The 12249-nt window shown below is 48.8% G+C and overlaps 4 non-coding genes and 2 pseudogenes across 4 annotated transcripts; all 6 read right to left on the bottom strand.

Moving 5' to 3' along the window:
- Window positions 1-408: 408 nt before the first annotated feature.
- LOC141217445 (U2 spliceosomal RNA) lies at window positions 409-599 on the bottom strand. Its single transcript, XR_012286279.1, has one exon. It is a non-coding gene; the product is annotated as a U2 spliceosomal RNA (small nuclear RNA).
- Window positions 600-1714: 1115 nt separating this feature from the next.
- LOC141217648 (U2 spliceosomal RNA) lies at window positions 1715-1912 on the bottom strand. Its single transcript, XR_012286466.1, has one exon. It is a non-coding gene; the product is annotated as a U2 spliceosomal RNA (small nuclear RNA).
- A 5564-nt stretch (window positions 1913-7476) lies between these two features.
- Window positions 7477-7554, bottom strand: LOC141217649 (U2 spliceosomal RNA; annotated as a pseudogene).
- Window positions 7555-8669: 1115 nt separating this feature from the next.
- On the bottom strand, window positions 8670-8860 carry LOC141217443 (U2 spliceosomal RNA). Its single transcript, XR_012286278.1, has one exon. It is a non-coding gene; the product is annotated as a U2 spliceosomal RNA (small nuclear RNA).
- A 1112-nt stretch (window positions 8861-9972) lies between these two features.
- On the bottom strand, window positions 9973-10163 carry LOC141217442 (U2 spliceosomal RNA). Its single transcript, XR_012286277.1, has one exon. It is a non-coding gene; the product is annotated as a U2 spliceosomal RNA (small nuclear RNA).
- Window positions 10164-11278: 1115 nt separating this feature from the next.
- On the bottom strand, window positions 11279-11459 carry LOC141217646 (U2 spliceosomal RNA; annotated as a pseudogene).
- Between the last annotated feature and the right edge of the window lie 790 nt (window positions 11460-12249).

The raw sequence follows: 12249 nt of genomic DNA, 5'->3' as shown, positions 1-12249 counted from the left end.
GTGAGTTTAAAAGGCTGCTGTTGATAACAAGGGCATTTGCTAAATAGATGGTGTGTGTGCAACAATATACTGAAAGGTCAATTATATTGTGCAGCTTATCTCACCACCTGTAGTTATTTAGGTGAAAGCTCCAAAATGCTTGCCTAATATGTCTGTTTATCCAAAAGGAAGTAAAAAGGGAGAGCTAGAAAGATAGCATTGCATCACATTACATGGCAATGCAATGCACAGTTGCTGAAGTTGAACCAAAATGAGCTTGTAATCTGGCTTCTGCAACTTTGAACATGAAAAATCCAATGAGGAGAAGAAAAGCAAAGCCAAAGAGTCCATCCCAAAATCCGACAAACAAGCAAAATGAACAAAAAACATTGAATTCAATTCTTTCTGATTTTAGAAACTGCATTAAAGAAGGGGTGCACCGGTCCTGGAGATACTGCAATACCAGGTCAATGCGTGGAGTGGACAGAGCAAGCTCTTTTTCCATCTCCCTGTTCTAAAAATCCATTTAATATATGGTCCCCAGATAGGGGACGTATCAGATATTAAACTGATAAGAACAGATACTACACTTGATCTTAGCCAAAAGGCCGAGAAGCGATAACCAGAATTGGTTTCAAACTACGGAGCCACCCAAGGATCCTGAAAAGTCCATTTGTGGAGATGAGCTCCTGGACTCCCATTAAGAAGACATGTTGTCAACCTCTAGATCCCTTACATGCCTGCACTTTTCGGCTTGCTGCTGCTGCAATCCACGCGTTTTAGATCTGCATAACTCCACCTCTTTAAACACAGCACCTTCACCCCCTGCTGTTCCCACCCGCCTCAACACCGTTGGAAGGGAGGAGAACCAATTAAGGTGGGGGGTGGGGTGGAACGAGCAGCTGTCTACCCTTAGCAGGAGGGCTCCTGATTACATACCTCTCCTGCTGCTGCTGCTGCTGGCTGTCCAGCAGCAGACTGAAGGTGGCTGCTGCTGTGCACAGGTATATAAAGGCTCAGAGCCTATTATGACACGCGCAGCCAGCGTTCCATTGCCACATTCCATCTACTGCAGGCAGGATACCTGGCTGGCTGAATGTCGCTGAGAAGCTCACAGAGACCGCCATAAGCAACAGTTTAACAGAATGCCACAGACTAATCAACCAAACTTTTTGGGTTGGGTTCTCTTTTATAGTCTGCAGGCATTAAATGAAAGAAGTCAGTGTTCCAGCAGAAGGAGACAACGTTTCAGAAAAGGCATTGTAGCAAACCAAAAAAGAAATTTTAAGCGCAGCAGAGTAACCAGCGCACATACCTGTTAGCTCAGGTGAGTTTAAAAGGCTGCTGTTGATAACAAGGGCATTTGCTAAATAGATGGTGTGTGTGCAACAATATACTGAAAGGTCAATTATATTGTGCAGCTTATCTCACCACCTGTAGTTATTTAGGTGAAAGCTCCAAAATGCTTGCCTAATATGTCTGTTTATCCAAAAGGAAGTAAAAAGGGAGAGCTAGAAAGATAGCATTGCATCACATTACATGGCAATGCAATGCACAGTTGCTGAAGTTGAACCAAAATGAGCTTGTAATCTGGCTTCTGCAACTTTGAACATGAAAAATCCAATGAGGAGAAGAAAAGCAAAGCCAAAGAGTCCATCCCAAAATCCGACAAACAAGCAAAATGAACAAAAAACATTGAATTCAATTCTTTCTGATTTTAGAAACTGCATTAAAGAAGGGGTGCACCGGTCCTGGAGATACTGCAATACCAGGTCAATGCGTGGAGTGGACAGAGCAAGCTCTTTTTCCATCTCCCTGTTCTAAAAATCCATTTAATATATGGTCCCCAGATAGGGGACGTATCTTATATTAAACTGATAAGAACAGATATTTTTTTTTGATTGAATATATCTTTTATTAGCACAAAAAATAAGTTAACAGACAGTGTACAGTGCCGCAGCCCAGTACACACAGAATTCTACATCATATTTACATAGCATGAGGATACGACGCACTAACTAGACACATCACACCCCTATGCTACACAAAACACTCAATCTGAAAGAAAAAGCATGTCAATCAATACAGTACGACGAACCGTGATAAGGGATGGGGATTGGGAAAAAGGGGATGGGGAGGGGAAAATCACAGGCCCGAAGCTTTATTGAAAGACAAGACACATAAGGGGAGAGGGGGAGGAGGGGTTTAGTCCTCGTCCTCGTCCTCCGGACCGTCCATGATGGAATAGTCTCTGAGCAGGCTGTGGATCAGCCTGCGGCAGTCCTGGATGGACATCCTCTCCCTCCTCAAGATGAGCCGGTTCCTGGCGACCCAAACGGCATCCTTGAAGCAGTTCATAAGGCGCCAAGCCTCCTGGATGGCTCCGACGGTATGAACCCCAGGGAAGAGTCCGTAAAGCACAGAATGGTGCGATAGGCTCGCCCTGGGGACAGAGTTCCTCAGGTCGTCCTCAAGTGCAGTCAATAGGCGCTGTGCAAATCCGCAGTCCCAAAAAGTGTGCAAAGATGTTTCCTCCACGAAGGGGCACCTTGGGCAGTACCGGGTCTTGCACAGGTTCCGGGCATGCATGAATGACCGGACGGGCAGTCCGCCCTGAATCGCCATCCACGACAAGTCCTTGTGCCCGTTGGTCAGCCTGTCAGACGACACATTTGTCCACACAGTCTCCAGCGTGTCCTGGTGAAGTCCTGTGATGTTCTCCACGTCATCCTTGGCTCTAATTAGCTTGTGGATAGTTTTGGGCTTCCACAAGTCGGGCTTGAGTCCCTCCAGTTGATGCTCCCCCACAAATCGAACGACGTCTCCGTAGAACCATGGCGTCGTCCAGTTGTAGGGGAAGGAGCTGTCCCACTTGTCCCAGCCGAGTCGCCTCCAAAGAGGAAGCAGGAAGAAGCGAGACATGGACCTGCCCGCGGAGCCATTCTTGACTTGCAAAGTCCGGCGGACACAATCACACACAAAAGAGGATCGCAGGAGGGTGGGGATATCTGGAACGCCCTTCCCACCCTTGCGAGGCTCCTTGTACATGACGGCCCGCCTGACTCTGTCCATCTTGGATCCCCAGACAAAGTGAAACACTGTCCTGGTAATGGCCCTGCACACAGTGACGTGTGGGGGCCAGGCCTGCGCCGTGTACTGCAAGACGGGCAGGACCTCATTACGCAGGATGAGTGCCTTACCCTCACAAGTGAGGTGTCTGAGGCTCCAGAGTCCGATCCGTTGCTTCACCTTGGCCAAGCGTTCTTGCCAGGACTTGAGGGCCGCTCCTTCCTTCCCGAACCAGACTCCCAGCACCTTGAGGAAATCCGGTTGAATGTTGAAGGGGAAGGGGGCGGAGGAGGCCGGCTGCCAATCCCCGAAGAGCATGGCTTCCGACTTCCTGCAGTTGACTTTGGCCCCTGAAGCCCGGCCGAACCTCTCACACGTCTGGACGAGGGCGTCGACTGAACCACGATCAGCGCAGAAGACGGTGACGTCGTCCATGTAGAGCGAGCACTTGACCTCGTGTCGTCCCGGACCCGGTGCGGTGATCCCTCTGATCTCTCCATTCTGCCGGATAGCCTCTGCGAAGAGTTCTATAACACAAACAAAAAGAAGAGGTGATAGAGGGCAGCCTTGTCTGACCCCAGAGAGGACAGGGAAGGGGTCAGTCTTCCAGCCGTTCACCAACACCGAGCTGTGGATATCAAAATACATCAGACGGACATACGAACAAAACATGTTACCCAAACCTAACCGGTGCAGAGCTCGGCCCATGAACTCGTGGGAAACCCGGTCGAAGGCCTTCTCCTGATCCAAGGAGACCAGGGCCGCGTGTGCGCGGCGGACCTTGATGTACTCGACCGTGTCCCGCATGAGAGCGAGGCTGTCTGTGATGCGACGTCCAGGGATGCCGCAGGTCTGGTCCGGGTGGATGATCCGTCCGATGACCGTCTTAAGTCGTGTCGCCATCGTCTTGGCCAGGATCTTGTAGTCCACGTTGAGCAGAGTGATGGGACGCCAATTCCTCAGGTCGCACCTCTCTCCCTTCCGCTTGTACAGGATCGTGACCATTCCTTCCCTCAAAGATGGAGGCATTCTACCCTCCACCACCATCTCCTCGTACAGGTCCAACAGGTCCGGACAGATGAGGTCTCCCAGCGCTACATAGAGCTCTGCTGGAAGACCATCACTGCCCGGGGTCCTGCCGGTCCTAAAGGATTTAGCGGCAGAGAGCAATTCGCCCACCATCAGAGGTTTGTCCAAGGCTGCCGTGCCTGCAGGATCAAGATGGTTAGTGATACCTGACAGGAACTTATCAGCAGCGTCGGGGTCGGTAGTCTTGTGGGAGTAGAGTTCGCTGTAGAAGTCGCTGACGACCCTCATCACGTCCTCCTTCCCACGTCGCATGTTTCCGCTCTCGTCTCGCAGCTCGTTCAGGGGCGTGTGACCGGCATGAAGTTTCCTGAAAAAGAATGAGTTACATTTCTCACCCTTCTCCAGATTCTCCACTTTGGAACGGAAGATGATTCGCTTGGACTCCTCCTCAAAGTGCCTTTTCAGGCTCTTCTTGGTCTCCTCCAGCTCCTCCCTCACGTCCCAGCCGCAGTGAAGAAGGTCCTGCAGCGACCGCAGCTCGCGCTGCAGCCCTCTGAAGTCCCTCCTCTTCTCACACGCCTGTTGTCGACCCTTGGCCTGAAAGAAACAGCGAAACTCAAGTTTAACATATTCCCAAAAATCAGAGACTGTTTGGAAGCTACCCTTGTAGGACTGCCACATTGCGTAGGCTGCTCTCAGCTCCTCCACGACTTCATCCTGAGCCAGCAGAGCACAATTCAGCTTCCAGGAGCCGGGGCCGGACGGAAAACCGTCGCCGAGGACACCTTGTAAGTGAATGGCTCTGTGGTCGGAGAAGAAGCAGGAGACCATCGAGTGCCTACTCTGCCTGACTGCCCGAGAGGTGAACACAAAGTCAATCCTGGAGCGGAGTGAGCCATCGGGTCGGCTCCACGAATAGTTCGTGGAGCCTCTCCCCATGGAGCCCACCACGTCCTGAAGAGAGGCCTCGGTTACCATCTCGATGAGCAGCTTGGACGTGATGTCCAACTTGGCAGATGTGCCAGAACTACGACCGTCCTCCTCGATGGGGCAGTTGAAATCCCCGGCCATCACTAAGGTCCTGGTGGTGGCAAGCTGAAGCCGCAGGGTCTGGAAAAGCTCCAAACGCTCATTCTTCAGTGGGGACGCATACACGTTGATGAACCTGACAGGTTCTCCCGCCCAGTTGCCATCTACAACAAGAGCCCTGCCGCAGATGAGCTCCTGGACGGACTCAAGCGTGAATGCGCCCCCCCTGATCAGAATTGCGACCCCCGCAGACTTGCAGTCACCCCCACCGGACCAGTAGGATGGACCGTGGGACCACTCCCTGGCCAGATGTTTGAAGGACCTAGAGGAGGGAAGGGAACATTCCTGCAACATATAAACATCACACAACTGGGAAGTAAGGAAGGCATAAATAGTCTGACGTCTGAACTTGTCCTTGATGCTCCTGACATTAATGGAAAATAAGTTAATATTAGCCATCATGTAGGGAAAAAAGAAAAAGTTAGCGCAGGCAATACACCTTAGTTACCACTCCGGTCGGGTGGTCCCTCGTCGGTGTTGACTGCTGGTGACGGGATCACCAGCAGGTCCTCTTCCTCCATCTGGTCAAGCAGCGCGGCCTCGATCTCGGCGACCACCAGTTCCTCCTCTTCTGGCTCGGCCACCAGGGTCTCAACCATGTGCTCCATCTCTTCTGGCTCAGGGAGGGTATCCTCCTTTTCGCCTACGAAATCCAGAATCTTCTTTTTGGAGGATTCAGTAGCAGGGCTGTCCTCCACCTTCCTCTTTCCCCGGGTTGGAACTGGGGAGACAAGAAGGGGAAAATCCTCCTCGTAATAGATAGCGGCGGGTGGAGGAAAGGTTAATTCCACCGCTACCATGGTCTGGGGAGGGAGAGTGGCTGCCGGGGCAGGGGAAAGGACACCTGCTGAGGAGTAGGGGAAGGAGGAAGAGGAAGTGGAATCCTCAGCAGGGGTGGCCGGGGTGGGGGGGGATTGGACGGGGGTGGCAAGGGGAGGGATCGAGAGAGGGGTGACAGAACTCTTACCCTCCTTTGACTTTTTCTTCTGCTTCGGAGCTGCTGGGACCGTCGCTGGGGCTTTGGCCACCGACTCCTTGACCGCTTTGGCCTTGGTCGTCTCGGCCTTGGCCGCTGGGGCCTTGGTCGTCGCGTCCTTGACCTTCACAGGCCTGGTCGTCGGGGCCTTGTCCTCCGTAGCTGGGGTCGTCGCAACCACCGATGCCCAGGATCTCTCACGCCTGGGGCAATCCTTGTACAGATGAGCCGCCAGCCCACACAGGTTGCAGGACGTCTTCTTCGGGCAGTCCTTCGAGCTGTGTCCCGTCACTCGACAAATCCTGCAGGCATCCTCCTTGCAGTCCTTCATCTCGTGGCCGTTCTTGCCGCATCTCCTGCAGTTCCGCGGCATGTCCGGGTAATAGATGAGGCCGTAGGAGTTGCCCAGGGAGAATGTCGGGGGCAGGTGCCGAAGTCCGTCTGAGTACGCCAGGTCCCTGTGAAGTCTAACGGTCACCGACCACTTACCTGTCCAGAAGCCGAGTCCATTCAGGATGTGAGAGGGTTCCTTCACAACCAAACAGAAGCGTCTCAGGAAGGTACAGATGTCTTGGCCTGGGGTGTGCGGGTTGCGCATGGAGACCGTGATCCTCCTTTCATCCCTCTGGATAGGGCAGCTACCTGTAAAGGCAGAGAAAGAATTATCCGGTCCTTTTGCGCTTACCATTTCCCAGAACCTCCTGCAGGTGTTCACAGTGGCGAAGGTGACGAAGAAGATCCCCGTCAAGAAGGTCTGGATGCTGAGGGTGTCCGACCTGGAGAAGCCTCGATCCAGCAGCATCTTCTGGCAGAACACATCCGAGGACATGTCCGGCACCCTCCCATCCACTTCCTTCAGCTTCAGGGCCACCGTCTGCCGCATCCATGGCTCCAGGGCTGGAGCTTCGTGGCGGGGCTTCTGGGGTCCCTTCTGCTGGCCAGTCGTGGAGGCAGAGTCCTTGGGGTCAGAATCGTCTCCTGGCTGGGCCCTCCTGGCTGTCCCCAGCTCCAGGCTCTTCTTTTCGGCCTTCCTCGCAGCGCTTGCCATGGCTTTCCTCCTGCAGTTACTTCTTGGAGCTGGATCTGGAACTCTTCCCGGAATGGGTGGAGCTATGCAGATTCTTCTCCCGTCGTGTTCTGGACAAATTCCCCGAAAGGTCTTTGTCTCGATGATTTTCTTCCTCGAAGATTCCACAGGACAGCCCGATTCTTCTCCGAGTCTTCGTCTTCTTCTGGATTCTTTAGAGCTTCTTCCTCCCACCGATATCCGCCTTCGTTCTCCGATGTCAGCTGGGCTCCGAAGCTCTTCTCCTTCCGAGTTCGATCGCTCTCGTCAAGTGTAGATCGTAGCTCTTGTGTTTTTAAAAGAACAGATACTACACTTGATCTTAGCCAAAAGGCCGAGAAGCGATAACCAGAATTGGTTTCAAACTACGGAGCCACCCAAGGATCCTGAAAAGTCCATTTGTGGAGATGTGCTCCTGGACTCCCGTTAAGAAGACATGTTGTCAACCTCTAGATCCCTTACATGCCTGCACTTTTCGGCTTGCTGCTGCTGCAATCCACGCGTTTTAGATCTGCATAACTCCTCCTCTTTAAACACAGCACCTTCACCCCCTGCTGTTCCCACCCGCCTCAACACCGTTGAAAGGGAGGAGAACCAATTAAGGCGGGGGGTGGGGTGGAACGAGCAGCTGTCTACCCTTAGCAGGAGGGCTCCTGATTACATACCTCTCCTGCTGCTGCTGCTGCTGGCTGTCCAGCAGCAGACTGAAGGTGGCTGCTGCTGTGCACAGGTATATAAAGGCTCAGAGCCTATTATGACACGCGCAGCCAGCGTTCCATTGCCACATTCCATCTACTGCAGGCAGGATACCTGGCTGGCTGAATGTCGCTGAGAAGCTCACAGAGACCGCCATAAGCAACAGTTTAACAGAATGCCACAGACTAATCAACCAAACTTTTTGGGTTGGGTTCTCTTTTATAGTCTGCAGGCATTAAATGAAAGAAGTCAGTGTTCCAGCAGAAGGAGACAACGTTTCAGAAAAGGCATTGTAGCAAACCAAAAAAGAAATTTTAAGCGCAGCAGAGTAACCAGCGCACATACCTGTTAGCTCAGGTGAGTTTAAAAGGCTGCTGTTGATAACAAGGGCATTTGCTAAATAGATGGTGTGTGTGCAACAATATACTGAAAGGTCAATTATATTGTGCAGCTTATCTCACCACCTGTAGTTATTTAGGTGAAAGCTCCAAAATGCTTGCCTAATATGTCTGTTTATCCAAAAGGAAGTAAAAAGGGAGAGCTAGAAAGATAGCATTGCATCACATTACATGGCAATGCAATGCACAGTTGCTGAAGTTGAACCAAAATGAGCTTGTAATCTGGCTTCTGCAACTTTGAACATGAAAAATCCAATGAGGAGAAGAAAAGCAAAGCCAAAGAGACCATCCCAACATCCGACAAACAAGCAAAATGAACAAAAAACATTGAATTCAATTCTTTCTGATTTTAGAAACTGCATTAAAGAAGGGGTGCACCGGTCCTGGAGATACTGCAATACCAGGTCAATGCGTGGAGTGGACAGAGCAAGCTCTTTTTCCATCTCCCTGTTCTAAAAATCCATTTAATATATGGTCCCCAGATAGGGGACGTATCAGATATTAAACTGATAAGAACAGATACTACACTTGATCTTAGCCAAAAGGCCGAGAAGCGATAACCAGAATTGGTTTCAAACTACGGAGCCACCCAAGGATCCTGAAAAGTCCATTTGTGGAGATGAGCTCCTGGACTCCCGTTAAGAAGACATGTTGTCAACCTCTAGATCCCTTACATGCCTGCACTTTTCGGCTTGCTGCTGCTGCAATCCACGCGTTTTAGATCTGCATAACTCCACCTCTTTAAACACAGCACCTTCACCCTCTGCTGTTCCCACCCGCCTCAACACCGTTGGAAGGGAGGAGAACCAATTAAGGCGGGGGGTGGGGTGGAACGAGCAGCTGTCTACCCTTAGCAGGAGGGCTCCTGATTACATACCTCTCCTGCTGCTGCTGCTGGCTGTCCAGCAGCAGACTGAAGGTGGCTGCTGCTGTGCACAGGTATATAAAGGCTCAGAGCCTATTATGACACGCGCAGCCAGCGTTCCATTGCCACATTCCATCTACTGCAGGCAGGATACCTGGCTGGCTGAATGTCGCTGAGAAGCTCACAGAGACCGCCATAAGCAACAGTTTAACAGAATGCCACAGACTAATCAACCAAACTTTTTGGGTTGGGTTCTCTTTTATAGTCTGCAGGCATTAAATGAAAGAAGTCAGTGTTCCAGCAGAAGGAGACAACGTTTCAGAAAAGGCATTGTAGCAAACCAAAAAAGAAATTTTAAGCGCAGCAGAGTAACCAGCGCACATACCTGTTAGCTCAGGTGAGTTTAAAAGGCTGCTGTTGATAACAAGGGCATTTGCTAAATAGATGGTGTGTGTGCAACAATATACTGAAAGGTCAATTATATTGTGCAGCTTATCTCACCACCTGTAGTTATTTAGGTGAAAGCTCCAAAATGCTTGCCTAATATGTCTGTTTATCCAAAAGGAAGTAAAAAGGGAGAGCTAGAAAGATAGCATTGCATCACATTACATGGCAATGCAATGCACAGTTGCTGAAGTTGAACCAAAATGAGCTTGTAATCTGGCTTCTGCAACTTTGAACATGAAAAATCCAATGAGGAGAAGAAAAGCAAAGCCAAAGAGTCCATCCCAAAATCCGACAAACAAGCAAAATGAACAAAAAACATTGAATTCAATTCTTTCTGATTTTAGAAACTGCATTAAAGAAGGGGTGCACCGGTCCTGGAGATACTGCAATACCAGGTCAATGCGTGGAGTGGACAGAGCAAGCTCTTTTTCCATCTCCCTGTTCTAAAAATCCATTTAATATATGGTCCCCAGATAGGGGACGTATCAGATATTAAACTGATAAGAACAGATACTACACTTGATCTTAGCCAAAAGGCCGAGAAGCGATAACCAGAATTGGTTTCAAACTACGGAGCCACCCAAGGATCCTGAAAAGTCCATTTGTGGAGATGAGCTCCTGGACTCCCGTTAAGAAGACATGTTGTCAACCTCTAGATCCCTTACATGCCTGCACTTTTCGGCTTGCTGCTGCTGCAATCCACGCGTTTTAGATCTGCATAACTCCACCTCTTTAAACACAGCACCTTCACCCCCTGCTGTTCCCACCCGCCTCAACACCGTTGGAAGGGAGGAGAACCAATTAAGGCGGGGGGTGGGGTGGAACGAGCAGCTGTCTACCCTTAGCAGGAGGGCTCCTGATTACATACCTCTCCTGCTGCTGCTGCTGCTGGCTGTCCAGCAGCAGACTGAAGGTGGCTGCTGCTGTGCACAGGTATATAAAGGCTCAGAGCCTATTATGACACGCGCAGCCAGCGTTCCATTGCCACATTCCATCTACTGCAGGCAGGATACCTGGCTGGCTGAATGTCGCTGAGAAGCTCACAGAGACCGCCATAAGCAACAGTTTAACAGAATGCCACAGACTAATCAACCAAACTTTTTGGGTTGGGTTCTCTTTTATAGTCTGCAGGCATTAAATGAAAGAAGTCAGTGTTCCAGCAGAAGGAGACAACGTTTCAGAAAAGGCATTGTAGCAAACCAAAAAAGAAATTTTAAGCGCAGCAGAGTAACCAGCGCACATACCTGTTAGCTCAGGTGAGTTTAAAAGGCTGCTGTTGATAACAAGGGCATTTGCTAAATAGATGGTGTGTGTGCAACAATATACTGAAAGGTCAATTATATTGTGCAGCTTATCTCACCACCTGTAGTTATTTAGGTGAAAGCTCCAAAATGCTTGCCTAATATGTCTGTTTATCCAAAAGGAAGTAAAAAGGGAGAGCTAGAAAGATAGCATTGCATCACATTACATGGCAATGCAATGCACAGTTGCTGAAGTTGAACCAAAATGAGCTTGTAATCTGGCTTCTGCAACTTTGAACATGAAAAATCCAATGAGGAGAAGAAAAGCAAAGCCAAAGAGTCCATCCCAAAATCCGACAAACAAGCAAAATGAACAAAAAACATTGAATTCAATTCTTTCTGATTTTAGAAACTGCATTAAAGAAGGGGTGCACCGGTCCTGGAGATACTGCAATACCAGGTCAATGCGTGGAGTGGACAGAGCAAGCTCTTTTTCCATCTCCCTGTTCTAAAAATCCATTTAATATATGGTCCCCAGATAGGGGACGTATCAGATATTAAACTGATAAGAACAGATTTTTTTTTTTTTTTTTTTTTTATCCATCATCGTGTTTTTTTTTTTTTTTTTTTTTTTTTTTTTTTATATATATATATATATATATATATACATATATATTTCCTTCTTTCCTTTTTCTTAACTTTCTTTTTAACTTTTTTTTTTTTTTTCCTGTAATTAATATTTGTATTTTTCCAGAAAAAGGTTTTCAATGACAACAAAGGCTACACAGTAAGTATATTCCATTCATTTTGCTTCCACAATACATCTGCTTTTCTTATGCCCAAAACCATTTTGTCCTTCCAAAAATACATAAATAAATAACTTAGACACAACTTAATACACTGTTCAACAGACACTTCATTATGTTTAAAAATCAAAATGTTTCTCACCTTCCAAATTGCCATCTTTACACATGTTATAATCACCCACACCACCTTAAAATCTTCTTCCTTTACACCCATCCCATAGAACACCCTGTTAAAATCTAGAAAATTAACATTACTCACAGCTTTAATCAGATTGCACATTTTCCTCCAGACTTTTTGTGCAAACTCGCAATTCCAGAATACGTGCATAGGAGTCTCACTACCTCCACATCTCTGTCTTGGACATTTTTCAAAACGAACAAGACCACGTCTATGCTGAAATTCTCGTGTCGGTAAGCAATCCTTTATTATACACCATAACAAATCTTTATGTTCATTTGATAAGAACACATAGTTTACATTCAGCCAAATCCTGTCCACTATCTTTGGCATAAAGTGCTCCACTGGACTAGTGTTTAACCTTCCTTCCAAGACTTGTAATATCTTTTTATGACACCTCAGTACCTTAA

Source organism: Phyllobates terribilis, unplaced genomic scaffold, assembly GCF_046119375.1.
Source record: "Phyllobates terribilis strain yellow unplaced genomic scaffold, ASM4611937v1 Scaffold_241__1_contigs__length_2998254, whole genome shotgun sequence".
NCBI classification, from domain to species: Eukaryota; Metazoa; Chordata; class Amphibia; order Anura; family Dendrobatidae; genus Phyllobates; species Phyllobates terribilis.
The sequence above is the reverse complement of the archived record's forward strand: the minus strand, read 5'-3'. Positions and strand labels throughout refer to the sequence as shown.